This window comes from Colias eurytheme, chromosome 27 (genome assembly GCF_061535395.1).
Source record: "Colias eurytheme isolate Ceu_HAF_F1 chromosome 27, ilColEury1 Martin Lab GWU primary, whole genome shotgun sequence".
NCBI classification, from domain to species: domain Eukaryota; kingdom Metazoa; phylum Arthropoda; class Insecta; order Lepidoptera; family Pieridae; genus Colias; species Colias eurytheme.
Genome location: NC_143006.1, coordinates 2,912,153 through 2,926,308, shown reverse-complemented (window position 1 = coordinate 2,926,308; position 14,156 = coordinate 2,912,153). Strand labels below are relative to the sequence as shown.

The 14,156-nt window shown below is 31.5% G+C and overlaps 1 protein-coding gene across 2 annotated transcripts in view; it reads right to left on the bottom strand.

Annotated features, from left to right (window-relative positions):
* The window catches only part of igl (IQ calmodulin-binding domain containing protein igloo), a 115,158-nt gene that overhangs the window by 78,974 nt on the left and 22,028 nt on the right, over positions 1–14,156 (bottom strand). Inside the window, exon 1 of one of the 2 annotated variants that reach the window (XM_090117136.1) lies at positions 9,541–9,656. The exons of the other annotated variant lie outside the window; for it this stretch is intronic. The gene's annotated coding sequence lies outside the window, so the exon portion shown is untranslated. Of the gene's footprint in view, positions 1–9,540; positions 9,657–14,156 lie in introns of those variants that run through there. 2 annotated transcript variants of the gene reach the window in all.

Here is a 14,156-nt window from a genome sequence, read left to right as displayed (position 1 = left end):
CGCGGGCGAAGTCGCGGTCTAAAAGCTAGTAACTATTTAGTAATTTACATTTTACTGTATAAAATGTAATCCAAAATACATTATTCTTCATTATTATTGTCAAATACACGTGTTATATAGGTACATAGATTTTTAATACAATTGATTTTATTTCTGTCTTCCTTTCAATTCTTTATTGTAATACGTATTACCAAAAAATCTTAAGAATCAGCACAAACGGCTTTGTCACTCATAAGGTTTCTGATACCTTTTAAGCTGTGTATCAAAAGAAATCTATAAAGGGAGGCAAAGTGTCAACCTACGTAAAAACGGTAATAAATGAATTTTTCGTCCACTCCTCATTTATTGTTTGACATCGGGGAAAACGGAAAATACCCGGCATTCTTCGCAATTTCTCTAATAAAAGTCCAACTTGCGAAGTTAATAAATCATATTCTTTCCTTAGTAAACACGATCGAGCCGATTTCTTCCAAGGTCCTTTTGGAGGGTCTAAATTACAAGGGAAGTAATGCATTGAAACTTTAAGCATCGGATAATGAAGGTTTGATGGATGGTTCAAATGAGTTGGACGTAATTAAAAGGGAACCATTAATATCTCTGAAGTCATTGTTAGATGTATTTACGCTCGCATTGGTAACAAAGGCTTGCAGAACGGTGAATATTTTACTATATAGATATACTAGCTGCGCTCCGCGGTTGCATCCGCGTGGCTCCGCTCCTGTTGGTCTTAGCGTGATGATATATTATAGCCTATAGCCTTCCTCGATGAATGGGCAATCTTACACCGAAATAATTTTTCAAATCGGACCAGTAGTTCCTGAGATTAGCGCGTTCAAACAAACAAACAAACTCTTCAGCTTTATAATATTAGTATAGATTTGAAAGGAAGAAATCATTTATTCTAATCTTATCATTTATTCTTATGTATAAAATTCCAAACTAAAAAAAATCTAAAATATAGCATCGTGGTACTGAAAGGACGACGTCTTCGTCTTACGTATTGTTGTATTGAATTTATCGATAAGAATTCGATGTATAGAAAATAGAATGGATAAGATTTTTAGCTCCAATAATCTGACCATATTCTGAATACCCAAAAATCAAGCACATATTTTACAATACGGTATAACATATTGTACGAAAATGTATTAATATCTGTAACTTTTATTATCATCCTTTTATTCGCTATCCTATTTTAAATCCAGGTATAGAAAAGTCACCTAAGTACATCTTCTTATAAATAAAAATGAATCGCAAAATGTGTTGGTAAGCGCATAACTCGAGAACGGCTGAACCGATTTCGATAATTCTTCTTATATATAAAAATGAATCGCAAAATGTGTTGGTAAGCGCATAACTCGAGAACGGCTGAACCGATTTCGATAATTCTTTTTTTATTATATTCCTTGAAGTACGAGGATGGTTCTTATGTAGAGAAAACGTAAACATGTACCACGGGCGAAGCCGGGGCGGACCGCTAGTTGGTTATATATACATTTATATAGGGGAGAGATAAATAAAAATATACCGTGTAAGGCTGTTTGCTAAGTTGGCCGTAAACATTGATCAGTGAAACAGGTGTGAAAGGGCTTCATATTTCTACGGGATAATATAGGTAATATTTTTTTCTATTTAATACAAACTACATAATATATTTACTGGTATATCTTTGTATTATTGATGATTAGGTAATTGTTTATTATATTTGCCATGATATAGGTATTTTTTTTCAACGCCAAATGTAAGTAAGATATATCAAGCCTATCTTTGTTTGATTTGGTATAAAACAGAATAATGATTTTAAAATACTGATGAATATATTAATTTCTATAGTTTATATACAGAAAATTAATTTCGAAAATAATGATATAAATGCAAAGAATATATCCATTTTAATGAAACGAAATCAATTAATTTCATTATTATTTTAGATTTCAGTTTCTTCGTCTTATTGTGAACGATATATCTTCAGTCTGTTGACTATTTGTAAAACTTTTAGCCTAAAAATGTATGTCAAGAGAAAAAACTCGCTAGAAATTGGGTTACAACAGGGTTTCTCTGTGTGCCAAAAATATATTCAAGTCTCCTTGGCTTATTTTATTTGGGGCAAGATACATTTTGTATGTAATTAGATTTAAAATTCAGTTCATTTGGTTTGGATGATGAATTCTACTGAAATGTCTTGAATTATTTGTGAATTATTTTTTGTTGCATTTGTTATGAGATTTGACAAACATTTTATACGTAGATATTAATAAAAGGTTTTAAGCTATTGCATAGCTTCTATCGCGGGCCTTGAGCGCGGGGACCGAATCGAAAAATTCCGTAACGAAAAAACCTCACGCTCCCCACTCCGACGGACACTGAGGTGTGGCTTGAAGGCATAGCATGCAATAGCTTTACCGCGGCAGTCCCCGAGTGCCACACGTCTTTTTTGTATCATCTTCTGGGTAAAGTACATAAGCCTAGCATACTATCTTAATCTTAATACTATTATAAAGGCGAAAGTTTGTATGGATGTATGGATGTATGGATGTATGGATGTTTGTTACTCTTTCACGTAAAAACTACTGAACCGATTACAATTAAATTTAGCACACATATAGAGGGTAACTTAGAATAACACATAGGATAGGTTTTATCCCGGAAATCCCACGGGAACGGGAACTATGCGGGTTTTCCTTTGAAAACGCGGGCGAAGCCGCGGGCGGAAATCTAGTATTAACTATAACTATGTGTTGTAAAGAATGGACAAAACTCAGAATCTAAAGCAAATGTAAAGGTATTGTAGAATAAATAGATCCATTAACTAATTTATTTGATATTTGAAAATAATTGTAAAGTGAATTAATTGCAGTAATATACCGCATTGTGCAAACATTAGTTTGTTAATAATTGGACATTTATTACCCAGATAACGTTTTCAAAATCCAACCACTTTGCTTCAAAATAATAATAAATCCTAGTAATATTATAAATGCGAAAGTTTGTGAGCATGGATGGATGGATGGATGTTTGTTACTCTTTCACGAAATACTACTGAACCGATTACAATGAAAATCGGTATGTCGGTAGCTGAAGACCTGGGCTACTTTTTATCCCGGAATTCCCACGGAAACGGGAACTATGCTAGGTTTTTCGTTGAAAATGTGGACGAAGCCGCAATCGGAAATCTAGTAACAATATAAATATGTGATTATACTGTGACTGTTTTATCACTAATAATAACAAACATAAAAACAACCTCAATAATAAATATATGAACTAAAGTTAAGACCTAAATAATTATATAAGCATAAATTGTATTCTAAACAAATATCTACCATCCATACCGTTCTAAGAACGCGTTAAATTATTCTTCGAAGTAAACAGGAATATTCGAGGCGAAGGAAACTTCGATGAAATAAACTTTATAAATATCTTCGATTTCATTTGATATTCTCGATAAAATTGGATTTAAAAACGATCATGATATCATCTTTTTATCCCAAATGTATCATGATTAATATTTATCGATGTTCAATATTTTATTAAAAGGCAAAACGAATAAAATTGCGTAATGAATGTTTACATTTTTTCGTTTTTATCTAAACAACTTCTTAGAATATATGAAAGACTTTTAGTGCAATTTAAAACAGAATTTATTCATTTACTAGCATACCGCCCGCGGCTTCGCCCGCTTTGTCTAAAACCTAATAAATTATATACTAAAACCTTCCTCTTGAATCATTGTATCTATTAAAAAAAACCGCATCAAAATCGGTTGCGTAGTTTTAAAGATTTAAGCATACAAAGGGACATAGGGACATAGGGACAGAGAAAGCGACTTTGTTTTATACTATGTAGTGATGATAGGATATATAGAGTAAGATCCCAGAGCGATAAGACATAACTTATTTCCTAAAAGATGAAACTTTAAGTTCTCAGTAGTGTCTCATGTACTTTGTATACCTGCGTGTTTGTGAAGTTTGCCCAGTGACACCTGGGCAGGTACCAGGTGAGAAAGGTGACTAAAAATAAGAGTTACTTTACTTAAATTTAGATGGCTGATTTTTAGGTATATTTTATAGAATATCATTCTCAAATGGTATCGCAAGTATCAGACACTTTTCATGGACCAAAACTTTTGTCAGACGCTTTAAAGCTCCACCAAAAATAAATAAACTTTACTTATTTTTTAATGTCTGATTTTTGAATATGTTATCAACATAACTATTACAAAATTATATTTAATCCATGATTTTTCTATATACTATGATGATATACAGGAATATATAAAACTGATTATGTTCAATTGAAAAACATACAACACTCAAATTTAACCTAGAGATTACGTTGTATACGAGAACCACGCCAGCAAAAGCAAATTAACAACGCACGTAAGTATAGAGAATATCTTCTTACACAGTTTTATTTCAAGAAAAATGTTCCTATTCCTTGTATATTTCCTACTAAGAAATGTAAAGCCTTGTTCCGCATTCAATATGAGTATAAACATCTGAGGTTACTATTCCCGGCACTTAATTTACATAAAATATCACAATAACCGACGCAAAGTAAAATAAAAACGTTTAAAAAATGTGTTGTTACTGTAAAAATGCTTCTTGTGAATTGTTATTTTCTTGCTCGTAAATTTCGTTATTTATTTCCTCAAGAATAATTTATTGTTACAATATTTAGGAATAATTGTAATAATGTGATTTACTATACGTATAGATAAGACACAATGGGCATTTTCAACATGCCAATTGTTTAGAAAATATGACGATAATTTACTATGGGTTAAAAAAAGATTTGAAATGAGATACTTCGTTTTATAAGCGTCAGGAAAATATAGTCAAAGGAGAGAGCGTTAATTTTAATCTTACTTTAAAATATTAAAATTAACTCTTTAGTTTTTGTCATAGAGTTTAAGATATTCCATTTGAAAACTAAAAAGGTTCAGTAAGTGCATATAGTTATCAAAAATTCATTTATATTTCAAAGTTCACAACACGATACGGATGTATCGTGTTATTATATATTTATATGTGCGTATGCAATAGCTTTTGGTGGCTTTTTCATTTTATAGGAAGCTCTTCATTATTTTAATGCTGATAATATTATAAATGCGAAAGTTTGTGAGGATGTGTATGTAGGTATGTGTTTTTTACTCTTTCACGCAAATACTACTGAACAGATTGCAATGAAATTTAGCACACATATAGAGGGTAACTTGAATTAACACATAGGATAGGTTTTATCCCAGAAATCCCACCGGAACGGGAAAGGGTTTTTCTTTGAAAACGCGGGCGAAGCGGCGGAAAGCTAATATTCCATAATAATACGATTATCAATCGTTATAATATATTACCTTTACGTTTTACATTATATAAGAACCAAAAGATAAACAAGACATGTAAAGAAATGAGTCACGTATTGTCAAGAACTTTTTCCCGTCCCTTACAAATCCATATCTATTTACTTATGTATCGAAGTTATTTTAACTTGTTTTCCCTTTACGTGTGATGAAATGAATTTCCTTAAGGTATATTGTATTGATGATTTATCATAGCATTTGATATAAGGTGTAAAATTAAATTGATATTACGATGAAAATATGCTTAACTTGAGTAGTGAGTAGGTACTATGAAATTATATTATCTGTGCTTGAGTAGATTTTTTACGTTCGTGCAGTTCAATTGAGTCCTAATTATTATTTAATTGTAAACATAATATTTATATAGAAAATAAAGCAATAATATTCTTTTTCTTTATTATAATTTTCGTTGATAATCCATACTAATATTATAAATGCGAAAGTAACTCTGTCTGTCTGTCTGTTACTCAATCACGCCTAAACTACTAAACCAATTTGTAGGAAATTTGGTATGGATATATTTTGATACCCGAGAAAGGACATAGGCTACTTTTATTGCGAAATATGTACCACGGGCGAAGCCGGGGCGGACCTCTAGTTATTGATAATGGTAAGAAATGATATTCAATTATCAATGAAAAACACAAGTAGGTTCCTATTACAATATCATCAACGCGAAATTTTGCATAAACGTTGTTTATCTAAATACAAGGCTGTTTAGAGTTTGATAAATTTTCACATATAGACGAAAGATGAAGGCCTATTTAATTACTTAATTACACTTACCAGATATACATATATTCAAGTAAAAAATTCTAGTTACTATCTTATAAGGTACTAGCGGTCCGCCCCGGCTTCGCCCGTGGTACATATTTCGCAATAAAAGTTAGCCTATGTTCTTTCTCAGGGTCTAAAGATTATCTGTGCCAAATTTCATCAAAATCGGTCCAGTAGTTTATGCGTGAAAACCTACATACATACATACATACATACAAAACTTTCCTCTTTATAATATTAGTATAGATAACGTAATACATCTCAATCTATACTAATATTATAAAGCCGAAGAGTTTGTTTGCTTATTTGAACGCGCTAATCTCAGGAAATGCTGGTCCGATTTGAAAAATTCATTCGGTGTTAGATATCGAGGAAGCCTATAGGCTATATTATATCATCACGCTAAGACCAACAGGAGCGGATCAACGCGAGGTACAGAAACCGCAGGGCACAGCTAGTCTTTCATAATTATAAACTAACGTTATATTTTTATCCAAATCGATCAAAGCAAAAGCTTAATAGTTAAGTAGATTAGAAATAATTAAGTGTAGAACCCTGTTTATATCTGTTCTTAGTAAGTTATTACCCTACTAGGGTATTATATGGGTAGTGAATAATATATCTGAATTCATTATGCAACCCTGTTTGCTTGGGTAAATATAAGGTAATAGTAGTTATGGTAAACACGTTTTGCCCTGCGGCTCCGCTTGTGTTATGGTATGCAAATATGCTTCGAGTAATCTGTTTATATTGTGTATACAACTCGGTTTAATTCGTTCAGAAGTGTCTGAGACAAAGCACGTTCTTTAGATTGTATTATTACAAAAAATATTACAAAAGAGAGTAGGTACAATGAAAATGAATATTACATGAAAAGTATTTAAATCGTTAAAGATTGGTTAAGACAAAAAGACCAAAACTGAATAATTGTATAAGCAATTGCTTCTTTAATATGGTACCAATTTTGTATATAAAGATAAAAGAATCTCGATAAATGTGAAGACACTGAATTAGAACCAAATAGTTAAATAATTAAAAAAACAATCACCTTTTAACGACAGTTTTAACCTATTACCATGGATAATATAAATACTATTTAGTAGTACATTACCGATTATTCATAGTAGATATATTTTATGGACTGAAAATTTCTGCAAGAGCCATAGGTATCCCGATTTTCCTTTCCCCTTATGAACATAACAGATTTATGAAACTAAATAATATATCATAGTACAGATTCGTTTGACATTACATTTGATTGAACAGCCCACCTGTGAAAAGGTAATCCTTGACCTTTAGCAACAACTATCGTTGCAAGTTTTAATGAGATTTGGGCGTGGGTCGGTTCTATTTCATTATGTTTTATTTTTAGATATAAACTAGCTCGCTTTGTCAAAAACCTTATAAATTGTATAATAACACCTTCCTCTTGAATCACTCTATCTGTTAAAAAAGACCGCATCAAAATCCTTTGCGTAGTTTTAAAGATTTAAGCATTCAAAGGGACATAGGGACAGAGAAAGCGACTTTGTTTTATACTATAAAGTGATATAGTACTTTATAGTGGATACTACACATAGAGGAACATGATATCTGATTTCTGAACGAGTATGACGGTTTAAAAATTATTACTATCAGATATTATCGTTTTAATTTTATTTTTTCTACGTTGAACCTATATTCATCTTTCATTCGATCATTGAAGTTTTTGGTCAGTTATTCCGCTAAATAAATAAATTATAGATGTCGCTAATAACCAATATCACCAATAATACGAACTGAACGGTTTACTAGAACATAATATTATCATATTTTTAGAATATATAATATATCCTCCACGTATCGCGATGAAAATCGTTTTTGTTTTTAAAACACATTTCTAATAAATAGATAGAATATCTACTTTATCGTGATTCCTGCAGTGGAACTATAAAATATGGTACACTTTCTGTCGTCGTCTTTGTTCTAATTTTAACCTCTGGAAATCCTAGTATTATTAATTAATTAATCCATTTATTATTAAAACATCATAGGTCCACTAATTGTTAGTAATTTCTTAAATATAATTATTTAAAACTTGGATTATAGTTAATAACCAAAAATCATCTCAAAACTATATCTTTTAGAAACTTAACTGTTCTTCAATATAATAAAAGCATAAAAACTTTAAACCCATCTAAGACCTCAATTCATTCTCGATCTTATACTCGACTTCTTTATATTTAACAAGTGATTGCTAATTGACCTACATCAGTATAAGGTCACATTAATAAATTCACACTCATTCATGTTGGTATGGTAAAGTTCTTTTATTTCAAATTTATTTCATAGTACATACGTATTTTTATTATAAACTAGCTGCTCACCTTGTTCTGCCCTTGTTTATGGAATTTTTCAATTTTTTAAGACTCAATGTAATCGGAGACATTCAATAAGCCAAAGATCATCAAAATCTGTTAAGCTGTTCTTGAGTTACAAGTGGTGTTAGGTCTAGGTATTAGAGTTAAAGTTAAAATTGTATTTTAAGCAATAAGATACAGCATTTCCATGTATAACGCTAACTGTATGTTTTTTGTTGAAATAAAGATACTTTATTTTCAATTTATTTCAACAGTGTAGTCATGCGTCGTACAAATTTGTATTAAGGATGTTGGCGCAAGCCGCATTGCCTAAAATATTTACGTTATAAATTATTTTTATGGTTAGTGGCGAAGAACTTTTTCAATTATTCTTTAAATAATATTTATTATTCTTTCAACATAAATTTACAATTTAAATCAAATTATCAGATCGATTTTTATAACATAGCTGTGCCCCGCGGTTTTGCCCGTATCCGCTCCTATTGGTCTTAGCCTAATGATATATTATATAGCCTTCGATAAATGGACTATCTAACAGTAAAATAATTATTTAAAACGGAACAGTACCAGTAGTTCCTGAGATTAGCGCGTTCAAACAAACAAACATACTCTTCAGCTTTATTACATTAGTATAGATTTAGAAAGTGCTTTATTGTTACTCCATTCTAATTAGTTGTTTATAAATGAATATCAATATCACACCCAACAATGAAAAATCAATAGTATTCCTTGCCTTTTATGCTTTCCTGGTACCGTTTTCTATTCCACCTTTTATACGCTCATTATACTATATTTTAATTGTTAGAATAAGTAAATTGTATTGTTTTATATTTATTTATTTATTGTTTAAATAGGTATGTATTTTTATTTATTTAATTAATAATCTTTCAATACATATTCAGTTCCAAACCATCACGATCAAAACATCACGGTTAAACAACTTTAAAAATAAAAAACTCCGCCCATCATCCAAAAAATTTTCTACAACCAGCACACGAATCCATATTCCATGAATTAAACTATACACATACGTAGCTGACTTACCTGGGAAAAATTTGTCCTCGACGATTTTCAGGTATTTCCTTAAAAAATCCACCGTTACTGATTTGAGGGACGCGGGGGTGAATGCCGGGGCTATCGCGCGTGTGCTTACCACGGAGGTCCCGAGAACTGTGAGGATTGAGGACTGAGGAGGGAACGGTAATGCCCGGTGTACACTGGGTATTTTATATTTAATGTATAGGCAAGTAGGAAGTCGGATGCAAATAGTATTAAACGTGTATGGTTTTTTAGGAGGTAGGAAGTGATATTTGATACGTTTGTGAAAAGAATTATTGCGTTTTAGGAGTCACTTATTTAGTTATTTGTATCGGTTTTTTGACAGCACAACTTTGTGTAATATTATATAATTTGCACACGGAATTCAATACATGATGCACATAAAGTGATTATTTTTTTACCAAAGTTTGATTTTAAAGTGCTGTAAAGAGTCACTTATTAACGAAGAAAGATATTTTGTGGCACACCGAGTTCTTTAATATGATTAAAGGCACACAAGATAGTTGTATTTCACCAAGAATTTAAATTACAATTATTGTTGAAATTCACTGGTTTTGTAGCACATTGATTGATTATTCCTTCACTATTTAATTATGAAATGAACGTCGTATAGCTCTATTTTTCTATGCTATTGCATCGAGCCCCGAGTTAATATTAAGGTTTTTCAAACGAAAACTTCCTTATATAATCCTATATCCTTGGCAACCTTCCGAGGCGGGTTGAGATGCGCGACTAGTCTCGTATTTGGATGGACTCTGGTTTTATAGTTATTTGCTATGATTCAGCAGTAAATGCATTTGAACATTTTTGATTCGAATCGATGTAAACACGGTCGTCTAAATTTAGAAATGTTTGGTCCTTGCTTTTGATATAAAACTGTAATTGATATTTTTAATCTAATGAATTATTTATTTATATCATGATATATTCTCCACACAGTAGGTTGCCTGGAAGAGATTACTGTTAAGTGATGAGGACGCCTTCTGTGCTGGACTAGTAAGGATTTAGTTATACCAGCCATATAGCCAGCACAATAAACTGTAAATAAATAAATATATTAAAGTAATAAAAAAATTAACATTGGGCGAAAGAGCTAAAAAATAAGTGAAGATCTCTTTGTATAAATAAATATATAGACTAGAGTAGATAATTTTTGAAACAAAAAAAAATCGCAGTCAGATGAAACCCATTAGAAAAGGAGGGGAATATGATAAAAATGTAAGGAAAAATAAATTACGGTCAATCCGAGTTCGGGAAGTGGGAGGGGGGAGCTTTTAAGAGAAAAAAATGGTCTCTCTCGCTTTCCGACAAAACTACAAGTCCTACGGAAAAAAGTTCAATGGCAAAGTTGTAGGTAATAAAAGGATCTACAACTTTTGTATTCACAATTTTTTCACATAGCCTCAAAATTTAGGTGAAAAATTCAAAAAACCAAGTTTTTGGTTTTTTATTTTTATCTACTTCAAAATTAATTCTTTTTCTACGAAATTTGGTGAAAACTTACTTTATTATGTCCCAAATACACTGTAATTTATTTGACGGAAAATATTTATTTTTTCACCTTATTTTGAATTAATACCAAAAAAAACAACCTAATTTTCAATCGAAAAGTCACCCGTCAAAATATCAGCTTTTTTCAAAAACTTGGGGTGCCTTTTATTCATTGAAATCTCTACTTTTATATGGTGTAAAAAAAATAAACACCACCATAGTAAATGTTCTCAGGAAATGCATACAAATACTGTGAAAATTAGCTTTTACTAAATCAGGCACACTTCTCGAACTACCTGAAATGTTTTTATCGACATCATTTTGCTTTTGAATATGCTGTAAAATATTAAAATTAGAACAGATAATTATTTTTCTTTTGAAATATTACCGAAAAGCCGATACAAGAGAAGATATAGAGTTCGAGAAGTGTGCCTGATTTAGTAAAATCTCATTATCACACTGTTCGTATTCATTTCCTGAGAACATTTACTATAGTGGTGTTTATTTTTTTTACACCATATGAAAGTAGAGATTTCAATGAATAAAAGGCACCCCCAGTTTTTGAAAAAAGCTGATATTTTGACGGGTGACTTTTCGATTGAAAATTAGGTTGTTTTTTTGGTATTAATTCAAAATAAGGCGAGAAAATAAATATTTTCAATCAAATAAATTACAGTGTATTTGGGACATAATAAAGTAAGTTTCCACCAAATTTCGTAGAAAAACAATAAATTTTGAAGTAGATAAAAATAAAAGACCAAAAACTTGTTTTTTTGAATTTTTCACCTAAATTTTGAGGTTATGTGAAAAAATTGTGAATACAAAAGTTGTAGAACTTTTAATTACCTACAACTTTGCCATTGAACTTTTTTCTGTAGGACTTGTAGTTTTGTCGGAAATCGAGAGAAACCATTTTTTTTTCTTAAAAGCTCCCCCCTCCCACTTCCCGAACTCGGATTGACCGTAATTTATTTTTCCTTTTATTTTCATCATATTCCCCTCCTTTTCTAATGGGTTTCATCCGACTGCGATTTTTTTTATCTTTTCATTATTTTTAAAGGCTTCTACCCCAGTCTAATATTCCAATTTCAGAAGTCTTCATATATATCTTAGTAAGGAATGTTTTTATTATTCTTCATTTTGTCGCTAAGAATAATCTTTAACGAAAAGATTAAATTCGGATTAATTTTTGTCGACAAATATTTTCTGCCAAAGTAAAATATTTATTTTACCCGTTAATTACAGTATTTTAAACGAGAATCAAGTTTCACTTTGAATCAGTTCATTAATAAATACAAACGGGCTTTAATTAAAATTGTCTTTGCAACATTTTATGTGTTTTATTGCATTATTAATACGTTCAGCTCAATCTAAAAAAGAGCGTGTGTGCTTAGCACACTTGTCAGAAGTGAAACTTCTTTCATCTTTCAAATCTATCAAAATGATGTTTCATTTCAAAAATATTGTTTCTCGACATATTTCGATATTTTAACTTTCTCCCCGTGGTTGCCTGGTAAAGATGATTAGGCCGCCCTTTGTGCTTTAAATTGAATGTCATATTGTTACCTTTATGTATTTACTAGCTGTGCTTCTGTTAGTCTCAGCGCGATGATAATATATAGCCTACTAGCTTTCCACCCGCAGCTTCGCCCGCGCAGTCTAAGAAAAACCCGCATAGTTCCCGTTCCCGTGGGATTTCCGGGATAAAACCTATCCTATTTCCCGGGATAAAAAGTAGCCTATGTCCTTTGTCGGGTATCAAAATATCTCTATACCAAATTTCATGCAAATTGGTTCAGTAGTTAAGGCGTGATTGAGTAACAGACAGACAGACAGACAGAGTTACTTTCGCATTTATAATATTAGTATGGATAATAAGCCTTCCTCGATAAATGGGGCTACCTAAAATACCGTAAGAATTTTTCAAATCTGACCAGTATTTCCTGAAATAAGCGCGTTCAAACAAACAAACGAACTCTTCATATTTATTATAATACTAGCGGTCCGCCCCGGCTTCGCCCGGTACATAATATTTACGTTTTCTCTACATAAGAACCATCCTCGTACTTCAAGGAATATAATAAAAAAAAATATCGAAATCGGTTCATCCGTTCTCGAGTTATGCGCTTAACAACACATTTTGCGATTCATTTTTATATACAGGGTGTCCCACTGTTGGTATACTAAGCTCAAAGGAGGTTATAGTTTTGCATATGCTGAGTACGTCAAAAATACTTAAAAAATTCCAGACGCATTTTTTTTCATATAGATGAAATCTTAAAACTCTATGTGTACACCCATAGCAAGCAAACCGCCCATTTTTGCCACTAGCACGTGATTATGTTTTCATAGACAAAATGCTCACATTAGAGAAGCGGTATATGACGGCTGCGCGAAGCTAGAGAAGAAAACATGGATTTTCAGGAAAAAATTATCAAAAAATTTTTAACGTAATTTTGTTGTTTATGTATTTTTTACGTGATCAGTGTATGCAAAACTACAAGTTCCTTCGCGCTTAGTATACCAATAGTGGGACACCCTGTATAAGATGTATTTATTTTTATGCACAACAAAGTGTTAAATGAATATATTATGTGAACTGGCCTATAGTATCCGCGTACCTTTACGTTGGAAGTTATTATGGCATTTATAGTCATTGCTTATTGAATGTGTTAATTGTTTCTTTGTAAAGGTTATGTTAACTGTTGTTCCTGAATACAATGGTAAAACTCATCTCGGATATCAGTGGACTAGATTTCTAAGCGCTTTGAATTGTGATACTGATGTTTTAATATACGAGGGTTAATTATTGTATAGATATTGTAACTACAATTTATAATGCTTTTTATTTGAAATGACTGGTCTGTTTTATTAAGAACTAGCGGTCCGCCCCGGCTTCGCCCGTAGTACATAATTACGTTTTCTCTACATAAGAACCATCCTCGTACTTCAAGGAATATAATAAAAAAAGAATTATCGAAATCGGTTCAGCCGTTCTCGAGTTATGCGCTTACCAACACATTTTGCGATTCATTTTTATATATAAGAAGAAGATATCTATTAATATGTTTTCTATTTGAATTAATGTTTAATCTATATATCCCGTTTCG